Source organism: Rhinolophus ferrumequinum, chromosome 3 (assembly GCF_004115265.2).
Source record: "Rhinolophus ferrumequinum isolate MPI-CBG mRhiFer1 chromosome 3, mRhiFer1_v1.p, whole genome shotgun sequence".
In the NCBI taxonomy this organism is placed as follows: domain Eukaryota; kingdom Metazoa; phylum Chordata; class Mammalia; order Chiroptera; family Rhinolophidae; genus Rhinolophus; species Rhinolophus ferrumequinum.
The window spans coordinates 23,469,547-23,484,075 of record NC_046286.1 but is presented as its reverse complement, the minus strand read 5'-3'; positions in this window follow the sequence as shown (position 1 = coordinate 23,484,075).

Genomic DNA, 14,529 nt, shown 5'->3' with positions numbered 1-14,529 from the left:
TGTCTCCTAGGAGTGTTTCCCTTTAATCTCACATTTATCTCAGCCAAAGACAAATGGACACAGTAAACACTTCGAATGAAGCCACTATTGCTGTATCCATAAAATCCTCGGCTGCTACAGGCCCAGGAAGGATCAAGCCTTGCTCACTGCTGCTTCTCTGTCCTCAGCTTTGCCTATCCTTAGCTTCTTTCTTTTCTTTCTTTCTTTCTTTCTTTCTTTCTTTCTTTCTTTCTTTCTTTCTTTCTTTCTTTCTTTCTTTCTTCTTCTTCCTTCCTTCCTTCCTTCCTTCCTTCCTTCCTTCCTTCCTTCCTTCCTTCCTTCCTTCCTTCCTTCCTTCCTTCCTTCCTTCCTTTCCTTCCTTCCTTCCTTCCTTCCTTCTCCCTCCCTCCCTCCGTCCCTCCCTCCTTCCCTCTCTCTCTCTTTCTTTCTTAAGCATCTTAATTTTATTTTTAATAGGCAATACATTTTCATGACTCAAAAGTCAAAACTATGAAAAAGGTGTAGATAACAAGTCTCGGTCCCGCTCTCCTCTTTCCCATTTTATTAGTTTCCTATTCTTCCAGTGTTTTGTTTGTTTGTTTGTTTCTTTAAGTTTTGTTAAATTATCTAAAATAGTGAAATACAAATTCATCATGTACATACGATCTATTTTGACCTGCCCTGGTATTTGTAGGTGTGTGTGTGTGTGGGTGTTTGTGTATGTATGTGTGTGATTTTTCCACCTTTTATTATTTTTAAAAAATTTTGTTTATTTTAAAATTATAGTTAACATACAATATTAGTTTCAGGTGTACCACATAGTGATTCAATATTTATATATCTTATGGAGTGATCACCATGGTATAATTTATATATATATATAAACAAAGGAGATTCTGCCAAGTTTTATCTCCCTTTCTTAGCCAAAAATATTTGCATATGATATAAACTGTACTACACTTTGCTATTTTTATCTAAAAATATCTGTATATACATTTTTTTAAATTGTGACTTAGTACATATAACATAAAATTTATCATCTTAGCCATTTTAAGTGTATAGTTCTTTAGTGTTAAGTATATTCACACTGTTGGTCAACCACTCTCTACAACTGTTTTCATCTTGCAAAACTGAAACTCTATAACCATTAAGGAACAACTGCCCACTTCCTCATCCCCCAAACCCTGGCAGCCACCATTCCACTTTCTGTTTCTGTGAGTTTGACTAGGTACCTGTATAAGTGGAATCATACAATATTTGTCTTTTTTGTGACTAGCTTATTTCACTTAGTGTACTGTCCTTAAGCCTCATTCATATTGTAGCTTATGTCAGAATTTCCTTTTTATGGCTGAATAATATTCTACTATATGTATAGACTACATTTTGTTTATCCATTCATTCATCAATGGATATTTGGGTTGCTTCCACCTTTTGGCTACTGTAAATAATGCTGCTATGTTCATGAATGTACACATCTCTCTCCAGACTTGCAGTTGTTTTGAATATATACCCAGAAGTGGGATTGCTGGATCATATAGTAGTTCTACTCTTAATTTTTTGAGTAGCCACCATACTGTTTTCCATAGTGGCTGCACCTTTTATATTCCCCACCCGCAGCACACAAGGGTTACAATTTCTCCACATTCTCGCCAACACTTGTTAGTTTCTGTTTTGTTTCTGTTTTTGATAGTAGTTATCCTAATGGATGTGAGGTGATATCTTACTATGGTTTTGATTTGCGTTTCCCTAATGATTAGTGATCTTGAACATCTTTTCATGTGCTTGTTGGCCGTTTTGTCTCAGCTTTTGACTATTCCAGGCCTTGAATAATTTAACCAGCTTCAGTAGCAACAGAAACCTTTGGGTCCCCTTCTTTGAGCCAAATCTTTCTCCGTAGTAGTGGGCTATCCTGCACTGTTTCATTTCCTTGCTCCTTTCAGCAGAACGTTTACCATCATCTGCTTCTAAGGCTACTTCTTGCCCTTTTCTAATAGCTGTAAAGATACTGCTGAATCATGGTTTCTTCATTACTTTAACTCTTTACATTCTGTTTGACACACTCCTCCAGATTCTGCAGGATGCAGGCACCACAGTGTGAGAGAGAGGAAGTCAAATTCTGAATCTGCTGAAAACCTCCATCTTTTTTTAAACAAACCGGGTGGAGTGAAGAGATTCTGCATCGTAGGCCAAGATCTCTTGCTACCCTGCTGCTTCCTGTCTGCCAGGTCTTACCCATACCTGAACAATGTCTTGTATTTCCACCCTCCCCAACTCTTGCACGCTGAAACTCATCTACTGATGCTTGAAAAACATATGCTGATCTTCTCAATCGTTTCTCAGATCTGCCTAAATCATTGGTTCTCGATTTTGGATACACATTGGAGTCAGCTAGGGAGATTTTTAAATGACTGATGTTTAAAAATGTTCCTCCCCAGAGGCTTCTATTCAGTTGGTCCAATTGTAGCCTAGGCATTGGGATTCCAATGTGCAGTCGGGATTGAGAACTACTGACCTAAATTTTATGAACAATGAATGAATCTTATTAATGAATGTTACTAATCCATCGTGTTATCTCCGTCTCTCACTAGTAACTCCCTGGGGGTTTACCATAGTTAGCTTTCTGGAGTTTTATCCTTTGTTAATTTATCCCAGGCTTCCCATGATCTAATCACAAGTCCCCTTTCCTAATCCCAACTGTGAAATAAGTGTGCTTCTTTTTATCTTTCATATCTCTCTACCCTGTCAGGAACAGAGTAGAGGAAAATATCTTCCTTATCCCACCCTCAAATCCCTTCTACAGGCAGGAATACACATTAGCAAATATTTGCTTCAAGGCTTCTTGGCAAACGTTTGGAGCCTGAGTTCTATGATTCTAGAATCCTACTGAAAGTTACCTATTTATAAATATATCCAGCTGGCATCTGCTATGTTAAAGACACATATGAAGTTGGAAAGGTAAGAAACTTTTGAGTCTCGCAGAAAAAATGGGTAGGAATAATAGGGGAGGGATATTGGCAATCTGAATGCTTTGAAACTAAGTCAATCTATTTCTCTTTGGAAACGTCTGAAATTTTTTGCTCTTAGGTCGATTCACATGATCACTCTCAGTTGTACCATCTCTAGAATCTGTGACTAGTGGAACTCTCATTTCTTAAACTCAGATGTTGTTGAAAGTCATCCAGTTATTCTACTGTGAGAAGGTAAGCAGATTACACATTTTGTCCTTGATATTACAGAGTGTTACTGATTACTATAAGAGCCAGTGGGGACAGCTTTTCTCCAATGGCTTCTCCTCTGCAGTCATGAGCTGCTTTATGGAAGTGCTGTAAGTTACACTAGCAGCACAAGTTCATGCTATTTGGGCCACACAAGGACAGAAGATGTCATGATGGATACGCCTTCAGGCAGTATGTCTTTGGGCCAGACCTCTCCCAGGAGTCAGAGGTCAACATGGTTTCAGCAAGAAAATTGCAATTAATCAAGATATAATTAACTGCTAACTGGAGCTCTTCAACCATCTCCCCCGGAAGGAGTAAATGATTGTCCCGTTGGCAGTCTCTGCCATGCCTTTGGGAGGCCCTTGTTTAGTCTGCTTGGGCTGCTATAACAAGTTACCATGGGTGGCTTAAATAGCAGACACTTATTTCTCACAGTATGAAAGGCTGGAAAGTCCAAGGTCAAGGTGCTGGCAGGCATATTTCTTGGTGAGGGCTTACTTCCTGGTTTAGACAGTCATCTTCTCCTTATAGCCTCACAAAGCACAGAGCAGAGAAGCAGGCTCTCCTGTGTCTTTTCTTCATAAGGGCACTAATCCCATCATGAGGGCTCCACTCTCATGACCTAATTTCCTCCCAAAGGTCCCACCTCCTAATACCATCACGGTGGGAATTCGGGATTGAACATAGGAATTGGGGAGGACACAAACATGCCGTCAGTAGTGGCCCTTCTCAGTGCCCTAACCACTTCAGTGTCCAGGAATCCTACCGATACATGTATTCACTGCTGTCCATCCACCAGTCTTCCTGCCTACTCCTGAATCTTCCTTCGCTCTGCCTAACGGACACTCTCAATGATTTAGAGTATCCACCTCAACTACTTACCTGTGTGCCCCAGGCGTTGAGTTTCTGCCTCTAGCTGAGTTTTTTCCCAGGTCACATTGCTGTTTGTGGCTCCTCCGTACCTGCCTCATGTTAGCCAGTCAGCCCAGGCCCAGGCCCCAGCCTTGCCCTGGCCTTATCCTTGTCATAGCTGCACGTGCTCACACTTGTCCTTGGTGAAGAAGAACATCAATATGGAGCAAGGCTTTAGGATTCAGGTTCAAATTATGCTTGCTGTGTCTCATTTTCCTCAGGTATAAAAAATGAGACAGAATGGTGATTACCTCATAGGATTGCTAAGAGGTTCAAATGGAGAATCCACATAAAGACCATGGTACATCATGAGTGCTCAATAAATGCAATAAATGTTACCTGTTCAGTTGCCGGAGACATAGTCTAGCTCTAGGAACCATGGGACTTGTTCAAAGGCTACAAAAGAATTTCACATACGCCAGTTTCTATTCCGGTAAGGACAGATGAGTGTCCAGGATCTGGGAAGTCACAGACCACCAACCACTCCTTGGATTTCTGATTCTGTCTCTCTCTGTGTGAGTGTCATTTCTGCTTCTTGCTGATTCCTTTCTACTGATTCCCTTAGGGCACCACCTTTCTCAACTTACACCTGGTTTCAGCAACCACTAATTGTTCTCCACTCTCCATTTGCCCTTTTGTCTTTTAACAGCAGAACCCTAGTATTTAGCTGAGTACATGGTAAAGATGTACTCCCAGCTAAAGATGATACTTTGTGGATTCTCTTGCAGCTAGTTGTGGCCATGTGGCCAAGTTCTGATGTGATGTGGATGTACTGTATGCAACTTTGTGATCATACGAGAGGGCAAACTCCTTTCTCCATTCTCTTATCCAGAACATGGAAATGGTAGGGAGCTATTTTGGAGCTGTTTTGGATGGATAGGTCAAAAGATCAAAGGAGTCTGGGTCCCCAGCTATATGAAGTGGACTATTTCTGTTCGTATTATTACCTGGGAGAGAAAATATCTGTTACCAGGGACCAGGGAAAGGAAATCAAGGTCTCCTATCTTGTTTAAGCCATTTTATTTCTATCTTTATTACAAATGGTTGAATCTGTGCCCTAATAATTGAATCATTTGCTCTCATAGCCTTGTGCAAATTTGGCGTCCCTTGGCTCCAAATAAATGTTACCTTTAAGTGCAGGCACTCGCCATTGTCCAGTTGACTCAAATTTTTATTTCCTAATTCCAAATTCTGTTAAGAAGGAATCTGATTTGCTAAGCTTGGCTCAGGTATCTATCCTTGTCCAGCCATCTGCGGCTGGGGTTTTGGGGTCGAGTGGGAGAGGAGGAGAGTTCTGTGGTACAGAGAGGTGTCCTATCCAAAGACTGTCAATGTTGCACCTTCATTAATAATAGAATATGGATGTTAAGGTATTTATTGGCATGCCTGAGATGCAATGCATATGTCCAGAACATAAGCTCTTGGTGATTAAAAAACAAAAACAAAAAAAGCTTCTGAGATTTCTGAGATGTGTTGGGGATCAGGAAAGATTTAAGTCAAACCCTTAGAACCTTCTATTTGCATTAGGATAGTGTAATAATCACTGAATAAAATAAACATCTGCACAAATAAAGAACTCAAATCATTAATACATTCTTCAATAATGTTTATCTATTGAATCGACAAGGCCTAAAAAGATAACTATAGATTCTATAAATATTTTTAGCCCAAATTAATCTGAATTAATCAGAAAATGCAATATAATCAGGTACTTCAACCCTGAGAAATTTAGGTTACTCAGGATTTTGCTGTCGGTGAAGTTTTTTAGCTGTGACATTGTCAAAATGGTTTTTATGATAATGTGATTAAAGTAGGTGCAATTTAGCTGTCATCATTTCATACTTAAGAGTCATATTTAGCCTACAGATCAATATCAAAGGATAATACGAGATTCCTGGGGATACAGTTTCTGAGATTCTCTTTGTCTTTAGCAGTGAAACCATTTCATTTCCACCAAGCCTATACAGTAGCATTTCCAATGTGTGTACTGCTGACCACTGGGACTCATAGATACTCGAGGAAAAGAGGAGTTCTGTTGTAAAATACATTTGGAAAATATGCTTCAGATTACAGTTCCCTCTTGGAGACTCATAATGTTGTGCATCACTAAGGATTCGAGACATCCTGCTGAAATGAAATGTACGATATCTATTGAACATGTTTAATCCTGTGTTTCTCCAACATTTCACGCTGTGGAAAGTGCTGTGTAGGTGTATGTATTAGCATTGGGAGGGACAGATGCAAAAATGAGGCCATGGATAGAACTGTAAGAAACAGAGGTCAAAGTAGCATAGTTAGAGATGACGTTGCCTAAGAAAGATGAAATTTTCATGCTTATAATCTGTGAAGAGCTATGGACATGTTTAGATACAGGCATACTTTGTTTCGTTGTACTTCATTTTCTTGTGCTGTGCAGGTATTGCATTTTTTACAAATCGAAGGTAAGACCCTCCATTACAACTTGATGAAAGTTCAGATGATGCTTAGCGTTATTTAGCAATATTTTTTAATTAGGGTATGTGCACTTTTTTTTTAGACATAATGCTGTGGCACACTTAATAGATTACGGTATAGTGTAAACATAACTTTATGTGCACTAGGAAACCAAAAAATCTGTGTGACTCGCTTTATTGACACATTCATTCTATTGCAGTGGGCTGGAACTGAACCCACAGTATCGCCAAGATATGCCTGTACAGAGTACAGCATTGGGAGTGGAGATAGTGGAAATGGGCTGGCTCGGTGCGATGTCAGAGAGATAGTGGATGGGGGGAGGGGGGTCCACAGTGTGAGGGATATAAATGATAAACGTCTAAGGAAAAAAAAAAAACTTCATAGACAAGACAGACAATAGTTTAGTGGTTACCAGAGGGTAAGGGGGGTGGGGGATGGGAGATGAGGGTAAGGGGGATCAAATATATGGTGATGGAAGGAGAACTGACTCCGGGTGGTGAACACACAATGGGATTTATAGCTGATGTGATACAGAATTGTACACCTGAAATCTATGTAATTTTACTAACAATTGTCACCCCAATAAATTAAAAAAAAAAAAAAAGATACGCCTGTAGAGCAAAAGGTATGAAGAGACATGTATATTAATCGTTGCCATCAGTGTTATGCCCATGCCTAAAAACTCAGCCATTTACATACTTTATCATTTACAAGGCAATTATACCAGGGATGCCAGAAAAATGTATACACATGATTTGTATTCATCTTTTGTTATCAGTATGTATTATTACAATTTTAATAGTTTTTTTTTTCCTTTCTTAAAATGCATATACTTTTTTTGGCCCCCTATGTATATGCATATAAACTTTTACTTAATCCTCATGTTAATTTCATGATATGAAGTGTTATTATATTTTGAAAATGAGAAAGCTGAATGTTAGAGCCGATAGTGAATGGGCCTGAAACAGGAGGACACACTGCGAGGAAAAGATAAAGGTGAGAGCTACACAGTAAAAACAAACAAATCACTTCAAAAGGCTCTTCTTAAATAAGTTTGGAGAGGCACAATACACAATAGACCACTGAACATTCTAAATTATCATTAGTAGAAAAACTCACTCACATTAGATTTTGACCTGACATTTGTCCAAGCTGTTTGCCTGCAAGGCCTTTTTTTTAAAAAAGTTATTTTTCCACATTAATTTCCTGTCAACTTTTCGTGGACTATCCTGTGAGAATGGCTGTACCTTCTCAGGAGCATTGGTTTCCGACTGGCCCAAGACAAGAATCATCATGGCGACAGCCCTCACATAAATCTTGGCTTCTTAGGCTACATTTCATAGAAATATACAAGAAGTCCTGAAACTGGACTAAGTTTACCTTTGTGGTTGACGTAAAGAATGCGCTTGCTAAGTAATTAGTAATCTCCTTTCCCACTGCAATTTGCCTAAATTAGTTGGGTGTGACTTAGCTCATAGAGCTTTTTCTGTTGTAAGTCTTTTCCAAGAACTGAGCCAGGTTGACATCTGCCACGGGTTACTTAAATTATTTGGGATCTTATTAGATATACCTTCTGAAAAATCAGTGGGAAGCGTGGGCCAAACTTTAAAAATAAATATTCCAGATGAAAACAAACTGATAACCATATACAGATGTTGATTTAGTGAATGCATCTCATGTGATGCCATGGAATGGCAAATTCCAAGTATTTGGTGGCTAAAGTGGGGAACGTTTCAAGTCTTCCTGACTCCAGAAAAATGCCACATGTCCATTCTTGGGGAGGTCCTGCTTCTTTCAGTTGCGATATTTAATTAGACCAGTCTCCAAACAGTCTATGAAAATGAAAAGTCATAAACACATTGAAGAATAATGCCAGGAAAGATACCTAACAGCATACTGTGAAAATGCAAAGGCAAAAAGGCATAGAAGCTACAAACTTCACCCTGAGCAATCTTTTTTAGAGAAAAGTTAGTGGCTCTTAATTTTTTCTTAATTCACTTAAAAGAATTAAAATGTACTTTAATTCATATTCATCCTAAGTGACTAAATGAACAGAAGAGCTATAACTTTGAAGGAATGTTTACACATCTAATCTGTTAAATGTCCTTTTCCAACTTTATTGAGATATAATTAGCACATAACATTGTGTAAGTTTAAGTTGTATAACAGGTTGATTTGATACACTTATATATTGTGAAATGATTATGACAGTAGGAATAGTTAACACCTCCATCACCTCACATAATCACTGTTACTTTTTTTTTATTAAAGATTTTTAGGGTGACAATGGTTAGTAAAGTTACACAGGTTTCAAGTGTACAATTCTGTAATATATTGTCTATATATCACATTGTGTGTTCACCACCCAGAGTCAGACTGTTTCTTTTTTATAGAGAGAATGTTTAAGATCTACTCTCTTGCAACTTTCAATATATAATACTAGTACTGTTAATGATAATCACCATACTGTACATTACATCCCAAGAACTTATTCATTGACATACAGAATTGTGTAAGTTTAAGGTATATTATGTGATTATTTGACATGTGTACATACTGTAAAATATTTTCCACAATAAGTTAGTTAACACATCCTTCACGTTGCTTGATTACCATTTTGTTGTTGTTTTGATGAGAAAATTAAAGCTCCATAATCATAGCAACTTTCAGGTACACAATATAGTATTAGTAACCATAGTGACCATGCTGTCCCTAAGATTCCAGAACTTACTCATCTTATAACTGAAAGTTTATACCCTTTGACCAACATTTCTAATTTCCCCAACCTCTCCACCCCTGGCAACCACCATTCTACTCTCTTTCAATGAGTTCAATGTTTTTAGAATCCACATATGAGTGAGATCATACGGTATTTGTCTTTCTCTGTATGACTTATTTTACTTACCATAGTATTTTCAAGGTTTGTCTATATTGTCACAAATGTCAGAATTTTCTTTTTTCTCATGGCTAAATAATATGCAATTGTATATATATATATGTACACTACATGTTCTTTATCTGTTTATCTGCTGATAGGTATGGTTGTTTTCATATCTTGGTTTTGTGAATAATGTGGCAATAAACATGAGAGTTTCTTTTTGAGATAGTGACTTCTTTTCCTTTGAATGTACAACTACTCCTCCCTTATCCACTGAGGATATGTTCTAAACCTCCCACTGGATGCCTGAAACCACAGATGGTACCACACCACACACACACACACACACACACACAGTGCTTTTTCTTACACACACATGTCTTTTCACTTGAATGAAACACTACAGCTTCTCTTTGGCATATCTCAGTTGCCAGCATCACTACTCTATGCTTTCGGGCCATTATTAAGTAAAATAAGGGTTACTTGCACACAAGCACTGCGATACCGTGACAATAGATCTAATAACCAAGATGGCTACTAAGTGACAATGGGCATATACAGCATGGATACACTGGACAAAGGGATGATTCATGTCCTGGATGGGATGGAACAAGATGGCATGAGATTTCATCATGCTACTCATACCAGCATGCAATTTAAAACTTATGAATTGTTTATTTCTGGGATTTTCCATTTAGTCCTTTCAGACCTTGGTTAATTGTGGGTAATTGAAACCATGGAGAGTGAAACATGGATAAGGAGGGTCTACTGTGTACCTAGAAATGGGATTGTTGGATCATAAGGTAGTTCTATTTTTAATTTTTTGAATGTTCTCCATAAATTGGCTGCACCAATTTACATTCCTACCAGCAGTACACCAGGGTTCCCTTTTATCCAAATCCTCACCAGCATTTATTATTTCTTGTCTTTTTGATAGTAGCCATTCTCACAGATGTGAGGTGATATCTCATTGTGATTTTGGTTTGCATTTTCCTGATGGATTAGTGATGCTGATTACCGTTTCATGTACCTGTTGATCATTTTTTATGTTTTTGGAGAAGTGTCTACTCAAGTGCTCCACCTATATGATTGACAAATGTTTTCTCCCATTCTGTAGGTTGTCTTTTCGTTTTGCTGATTGTTTCTTTTTCTGTACAGAAGCTTTTTAGTTTGATGTAGCCCCACTTGATGATGATTTTTGCTTTTGTTGCTTGTGCTTTTGGTTTCTTATCAAAAAACAAACAAAAATCATTGCCAAGACCAATATTAAGGAGCTTTTCCTCTATGTTTTCTTCTAGGCATTTTATAATTTAAGGTCTTATAGTTATTGTTCATAAGTGGTGCAACATAGGGCTCCAATTCTTTTGCACGTGAATATCCAATTTTCTAAGAACCATTTATTGAAGAGACTAGCCTTTCCCCATTGTATATTCTTGGCTCCCTTGTCAAGAATTAGTTGACTGTATGAGAAGTTTATTTCTGGGTTCTCAATTCTGTTATGTTCTACTTGTCTGTTTTTATGTCAGTACCATACTCTTTTGGTTACTGTCGCTTTATTTGAAATCAGGAAGTGTGACACTTCTGGCTTTGTCTTTCTTTTTCAGAATTGCTTTAGCTATTCAGTCTTTTGTAGTTCCATATGAGTTTTAGGATTGTTTTTTCAATTTCTGTGGAAACTACCATTAGAATTTCGATAGGGATTGTATTGAATCTGTAGATCGCTTTTGGTAGTATCGATATTAATATTAATATCGATTAATATTAATATTAATATTAATATTAATTAATTAATATTAATTCTTCTGACCCATTAAAATGGAATATCTTTCTATTTTTATGTCATCGTCAGTTTCTTTCATCAATCTCTAATAGTTTTTGTCTTATAGTTCCTTGGTTAAATTTATTCTTAATTATTTTATTGTTTTTATTGCTATTGTAAATGGGATTGTTTTCTTTATTTCTTTTGCAGAGAGTTCACTGCTAGTGTATAGAAATGCAATTGATTTTTGTATGTTGATTTTATATCCTGAAATTTAACTGAATTTGTTTATTAGTTCTAACAGTTTGTGTGTGTGAGTATGTGTGTGTGTGTGTGTGTGTGTGTGTGTGTGTATGTGTGTAGTCTTCAGGAGTTTCTATGTGCAAGGTATGTCACCAGCAAACAATTTTACTTCTTCCTTTCTGACTCTTGGACACATTGGTAGTTGCAGGGTGGTGAAGCCCTGTGGCTACAGGGTTTTGCACTGGCTTACACACTGCAGTGGGGGCTGCTGATTGAATTGGGCTGGCAGGAGGGTGCAAGTGCAAAGCTACTGAGGCAAACTATGAGCAAGCCCAGCGGTGCAGGCCAGGAACTAGAGATAGGGCCTAAACAAGCTCAGGAGCAACTACAGGGGCCCTCCCTGTCAGCATGCCCTCCTGTGGCTGCAGGATCACCCCATAGGTACATGCACAGCAGTGGAGGCTGGTGTTGGGTGTCGGTCCAGGGGTGTGCATGTGCACAGCTAGAGGGCTTTGCCTCAAAGGTGCACATGGCAGTGAGGGGGCTCCAGGCTTGGTTTTTGTACTTCTGCAGCTATAGAGACAGGCTGGCTGCCACTGGGGATCCTGGGCTCTGCTGGGGGTGGAGCAGGTGAATGACTGGGGTGGGACTCAGTGGATGGCCAATACACGTGGGGTGAAAACCTGGCAAAATCTGCAGGGGATCTTTGGTGACAGTGCCGGCCATTACTTTCTTCAGTGGCAAAAGCTGCTGGGCTCCTCTGCAGAGTGGGTCACTGGGAACTATTGTTGCTCCCACTGCGTGGTTGATACTGGTAGCACCTGCTTTTCTTTTTTGGTCCTAGCCATCTGTATACATCTCAGCTTTGCTGGTCTCTGGATGGGGTGAAACCAAGCCCCTCAAAAGGCTTGGGAAGCTGGTCCTTCACCCTGCTCTCCCTTTCCCAACAAAGAGAGCTCTTTCTAGTAGGGAGTTTCCTCTTGGCACTGAGCGGTGCCATCCTGGGGGATGGGATGATGCAGGCAAATGGAAACTGTTCTTCCTTTCCTTAATGTGCTCTTATTCTCAATTGGGCTTTTTTGTTGTTATGGTTGTTATGGTGGAACCACTCTGTTTCCTAAGTTTCTTAAGTGGATTCCTGACCTCTCCCAGAATTATTTTTGTTTGTGGATTGCTGTCTAAATTGTTGATCTTTGTGGTGAGATAGAGGCTGAGGTGATCTCTTATTTCATCATCTTGGTGACATCACCACCTAAATGTTTTAAGATGAAAATAAGTAGATTTATATTCTTTCTGTTCTTTTTAGCTTTTACCTCCCATCCATCGTTGACAAGGATAGGATGGCGTTTTATTTTAAACTCCTTCAGCTTCTGTGAGCCTCCGTTTTCTCACACCAAAATGAAATGATTGGGCCAGGAATGTTTAAAGTCCCTTCATTCGAGGACATGGTGAATACTGGACAAATAATTGTTGAATAATTCTGGATATTCGGTCACATATTCTGACCTCTAGCACAATAGTTCTGCCATCCAGTAGACCTAGGTTAATACCGTGGCTCCACAGTTTCCTAGTTCTGTAAAGTAGAGCAAATTACCTTCAACAAGTCCTTGTGGCAATATCTGTAATATGGATTAAAAAAGTGCCCATATCATTTGGTTAGTAGTGAATGAGATGAGGCACCCACCACAGCCCTCAGCACTAACGCCTGATACAGAGCAAGTGCACAGCAAATAGTTGTAGCTATTATCAGATTAATAAGTACTTATGAGAAATAATTATCACTAGCAGTAGCTCTGTGGGAATTCCCTGACAGACTTCGCTAGAATAGTTTTCTTTACGGCACTTATCTGTCTCACATGACATCTATTACGTTGGGGAATGTGTTCAGAGACAGTTCTGATGTCTTCAAGTTCTAGTTCCCGGGAAATCACTTGCCTCATTATGAATGCTCCTGAACTCCTCCTCTGCACCCCACTTTCTCCTTCTCTACCCCACCGTCTCTGCCCGTCCATCATCTGCTCAACTCTTGTGCGTCCACTCCTGCCAGCTTTGCATCCTTTGCTTTCCTGATCATGGCACTTTCCCACTCTGCTGGCTCTATCACTCTCTCAGGCTCTCTCATAAATGTGAGCTACTTGACCATCATGATTTTCACTGTCTCATTCACCAGTCTGTCCCAAGCACCCAAACCCATAATAAGTGTACAACAAATATTTGTTGAATAAACAAATAAATAATGTATCCACTGCTATTCTTCATTTCAACAGAGTTTGGTTCCAGGTGGATGTTTCCAAATACGAAGACAGCCAGATCTCAGATCTTCCCATTATTACAGAAGTTCTTGGATGAGGATTATCCAACGATGATGTTGTTGACTCAGAGATTAATGGTCCGTTTTTCCATTTCCCCACTCTTTTCTATACCCGCTATTGGATATGACACAGCAGTAGTTTGCTATAACTAATGCACAGCCCATCTGTCTTACTTTTCCATTAAAGAACCAGAGGCTAGACGAGCATCTGAGCTTCAAAGCCTTGACTCCTGTGTTGTAAAATGATATAGAGGAAATCTAGAAGTCATTAAGTAATCACTTAGGTGAAACTTATATCGATTTTGTATCATTTGTTAACAGACAAGAAGACTGAATGTACTTCTCTGCAAAAAGTAGCTGAGAGTAAACCGCAAGATCAGTTTGTTTTAAAACACAGGGTATTCTTTTACTTTGGCAAGGAGAAGAAATTTCACCTATTTGTAAGCCTGCCTCTATTGGTTGTTAAGGCAGATTCTTTCTGAGAATGAACATCATCTTTATTTGCTTAAAATCACACATAACCTCTTTTAATCTGTCTAATAAATCTCCATTCTTGAGAAATTACATTATGAAGTCAGTTTATCTGCAAGCTAATTCCAAAAGAACACATTTTGGCTTGTGTCATCTTTAATATAGTAAATAACCTAAAAAGGTTCTTACCTGTACTAATGTCTTATTTTCAAACGTTATTATCTGGATGTATAATATACAAGTAGAGTTTACCAAAACTACTAACATGGTTAAGAAAATGCTTATGCAGTGGTGAAATTTACTT